The sequence below is a fragment of the Charadrius vociferus genome, unplaced genomic scaffold (assembly GCF_000708025.1).
Source record: "Charadrius vociferus isolate BGI_N301 unplaced genomic scaffold, ASM70802v2 scaffold134, whole genome shotgun sequence".
Taxonomy (NCBI): Eukaryota; Metazoa; Chordata; class Aves; order Charadriiformes; family Charadriidae; genus Charadrius; species Charadrius vociferus.
The window spans coordinates 4,969,399-4,973,640 of NW_009648333.1; the positions used below are offsets into that span (position 1 = coordinate 4,969,399).

The 4,242-nt window shown below is 51.0% G+C and overlaps 1 protein-coding gene across 1 annotated transcript in view; it reads left to right on the forward strand.

The window, feature by feature from the left end:
• GSX2 (GS homeobox 2) overlaps positions 1-4,242 on the forward strand; it is a 6,735-nt gene that overhangs the window by 1,192 nt on the left and 1,301 nt on the right. The gene's annotated exons all lie outside the window — the stretch shown is intronic.

Sequence of the window (4,242 nt, forward strand, 5' to 3'; positions counted from 1 at the left end):
CCCCCCCCCGCGACCCCGAGGGAAAAAAAAAAAAAGGGGGGGAGTTTTAATGTTACATCCTTATCTTTGGAGGAGCGCGGTTTTCTTGCCGCGGCGACGTCGCTTGTTAAACAATCAGCGGCTGAGCCCCTGAAAAGAGAGGCAGTGCACCCTTCTTGCTGAATGCACTTCTTAGTGCATATAACGCCAGGGTCTTTTGATGTCTCACAATGCGTGTTACGCCCAAAGATTGTCTCTTTGGACAGATCTACAACGCTTGGCTTCATGTTTGGAAGTTAAATGGACAGCGAGGTTGTTGAAACTCCCACGCTTTAAGCCAGCGCAGGCACTCGGTCCATTCGCCCGTTCCTTTCCATGAGTGAAAAAGGGAAGGGGCTGGTTTAATCCGTCCTCGGAGGCAAAGGAGGAGGCGGGGGGGAACAACCCAGCCCCAACTTTTCCTCTCTTTTCTTTTCTCTACTTTATTCTTTGGCAGCCTTAAAATCAGAGCTATGCGCAAAGCGTGCGCCCTGCGTAGGTAGCTTGTGTCTCGAAGTCGCTGGCAATGTTGCTGCTCCATGAAATCAAAATTTATGATTATTCAAATGTTGGGGGCTGTGAAAAGAGAGGAAGAAAGAGAGAAAATTAATATTGCAGCTGTTCTTCTGATTAATGAGAGATAATTGCTCATGAAAAGTCACCCCTGTGGCATTTTGTTGTCTCCTGGATCTTTGTTCTTTTCCACTATTATTGAGGACTTTCTTGAAGACTAAGCGGTTCTTTTCAATTTTTGGTATTCAGAAAGTGTTGCTTGGTTACAGATAATGGAGAAATCTCGGGCTATATTGGGTAAGATGTGCCACAGACAGCAATATCACAATGCCACTTTCAGAAAAGGATGGATACAAGTTAACGATGCGCTTTCAATAAAACATTAATAGACTTGTTCACGCTTTTATAATGACCTCCTTAATGGGAGCTGGGGGCAAGTCGCGTCTTTTGCTCGCCTTCGCTTCACAAAACCCTGCTCGGAGATCGCCGATCGCTTTGGAAACTAATAGGAAATCAATGTTAGATTAGCGAATAAATGCGATTAACAGCGCAGGAACCTGCGGCCCCTCGCTTACCCACGCAGGGCTCGATTTTGAGGGGGACTTTCCCTTCCCGGGGACTGACCCAGCCCCAGGGCGCGTCCTGCCCAGCCCCGCCGCAGCCCACCCCGCAAGGATGTTTGCGACCACGGCCGATCTGCAGAGGGGCTTTTTTGAGTGATTTGGGGGTTTTCTTTTTGTGTTTTTTTTTTTTTTGTTTTTTTTTTTTTTTCCTGCCGGTCGGAACATGTCCACGGAGGCAGCTCCTCCCGTGAACTCGGCGGAGATGTTTTGGGCGGGCGTGCAGGGCTTTTTCTTCTGCCGGGAGCTGCGGGGGTTGGGGGAGGGAAGGAGGGAAAAGGGTCGCTTTTGTCATTTAAAGCCGTGAATCTCTTCTACATAAAGGTGTTAAAGACATCTGGAAGAAAAGAGGGACCAGCACCCAGTCCTGCGCTCGGCGGACCAGGGGAGCGGCTCTGATGTTCTTTTTGAAACGCTCCACTTTCAAAAGGGGGCAATTTCGTTACATTCTCATTTGTTACACTGTCTTGAACTAAAGGCAGACAAAGCTATACTCTGTCACCCCGAGCAGAATGAAGGGAATCAAAGGATTTTCCCTTAAAAGGACTAATTTTCTCCTTGAATTATGAAAGTAATGGCTAGGTAACAGCCTGTGCTCTGTACCCAACTGCTTAATACCTTCTAAATCCTTCCACGTGGCTCTCCCAGTCGTAGCAATTAGAGCTCATTATAGGCTCATAAGAGCTCTCATTTCGGGGATTACTTAATGGACAATGAAATTTTATCGGACAGAATTATTGAAAAATAAAATTGTAACGAGGCCGATGTGATGTGGGCGCACGCCTTACATCATTCCGCCTGGTTTGGGATATCTTTGCTTTCAAATGACTTATTTTCTTGCTCTGGCTTTCAGGGGTGGGTTTTTCTTTGTGGGTATTGGGGTGGGGTTTTTTTCCTCCTCTCTTTTATCACTGCACTTGGTTTATTATAACAATTACAAATTGCAATTTTGATCCGACTCTTGCTCTGTCTGCCTTCCTTTACGACAGCCCCCTCCCCAGATCTGCTCTATCACTGCAGACAGTTATTTCCACTGAGGCCAATGGATGTTTTTATTATTATTACCCTTTTTCAGAATAGCCTCTCGAAAAGGAAAATAAAATAAAAATAAAGAAAACGCAGAGATTCATCCAAATCTCCTCCAGATTAACTGTGTTTTAAACGGGGAGAGCAAGGCAGAATCCCATGCTTGGGCACTGTGACCATGATTAAAATCTCACCGGCACCACGGGAGCTCAGGAGGCAGAGCCCCGGGGGAGGGGGGGAGGCAGAGGAGGGGATGGGGTGTCATCCGTCGCATCCCGGGGAACGAGCTCCCTAGCACCCTGGCGGCGGGGCGGGCAGAGTTCCCGGGCCCCGCCGCTGCCCGGGGCTCCGCGGCCTCGGCTGAGCCCTCGGCAGCAGGTTGGGGGAAAAGTAGGTGAGGTGGGAGCCGACCCGCCTAAACCCCGCGAGTCCCTAATTGTTGTCACAAGACGCGGGATTAGCGCATTGCTGGAATAGCTGTCTGTTTACACTCCGGAGCCCCGCCGGCCGGTAAACACTTTCTAATTGAATTCTAATCACATTCAAATAGCTCCATAACCAGCCTCAGCTGCAATTCATAAAACTTTAATTGCCATCCATAAATCCTCAGATCGCCGAGTGCGGAGTGTCCCTAAAAACACCGGTGCATCGTGCCCGCTCAGGGCTGTCGGGGATGTGACGGGTTGGGGACAGGCGAGCAGGTCTGGGGTCGAGCCGGGCCCTGCTCGGGGAGGTGGGGGGAAGGGGACAGGTTGGGGACGAGGATGGGACAGCAGGGCGAGACCTGTCCCTTCTCTTAACAAGGTAGGAGTTGTACCGCTGAGTCTCGCTGGTCCCAGAGGCGAGGAAATGCCCTCTCCGTCAGAAGGCGGGCAGCGATTTTATTTTCGTGGATTTTAACAGCAGGAAAGTGGGTGTGCGGGAGGGCTGGTAGGATGTCCGCGTCCCGGTCCGGCCCTTGTTCGCGATAACCGCCTCTAAACACCTTAAGGCTATTGATTCTCTCCCTAGCCTCAGCCTCCCGTAATCAGGCGTAGTCCGTGTTTTCTGCTTTAGAGCACAATTGTCGCTTCCCTTTCCCTAGTCGAGTGGGATGGGATCCGCAGTCGGTTTTAAACGCCGCTTCGCATCTGCCAAACAAGAACGCGATCGCCCTTCTCTTAACGATAAGTCGCTTCTTAAACTCCCATAAAACAGGTCATTGGAAAATCGTGTAATATGCTGCGAAAACCTTGGCTTTTTAATGCACTCTGAAATGCTCCGGAGCCACCGACCGTATTTAGCTGTTTATCCAATTTTACTTTGAATGATTGCTTCAGCAAACTTGGTGGAGATCAAAGAATTCCCCCCCTGACATGTTCGCCTTTCATTAGCGCTGCGCGCTGCCGTCCTGAAGCGGTCGGGGAAGTTCATTTGGAAGTTTTCCGTTTTGATACCGTTTGGCTGAGAAGTGTCCAGATATTTGAGAGCTTTGTCCGTTGGAGTAATTGCCAATTTGGCAAGATTCACTCAGGGTGAAAAGGGCGAGGGGAGAAAAAAAAATACAAAAAACAACCCACCCGACGTGCGTATGTACCCACAGACACACGCACACGCGTGATCCCGAACTTTGTATCTATGTCTGTATCTGTGACCCTGGCTCCTCTGGTGCGGAAAGGGCCTCCTGAAGGAGTCCTGGACCGGACCGTGGAAAGGTGCTGGCCCCATGGCTCCGTGAGAGTCACAGCCACTTGGATGATACTTTACCCGGAGGGGGGGGTCGGCGTTGACCCGCTTGTTTTCAGATCATCACCTGCTCCCCTCTCTCCTTCCCTCACTGCGGGGAAAGGAGTGTGCTCCTCGGGGAAAAACCCCGAGCAGAACCCCCCCTCCGACTGATTTTAACACACACCCGGGGGGTGTGCTGACAGGGGGATGTGCCTGCGCAGCCCGGGACAGCCGCCCCCTCCCCGGCTTCCCCGCTCCTATAATTTATCTGGGGCGGAGGCGAAGGACCGAAGCCATCGGGCAGCGAGCGAGCGAGCGAGCACGCACACTTTGGGCCACCCCCCCGCTTTGCTTCCCC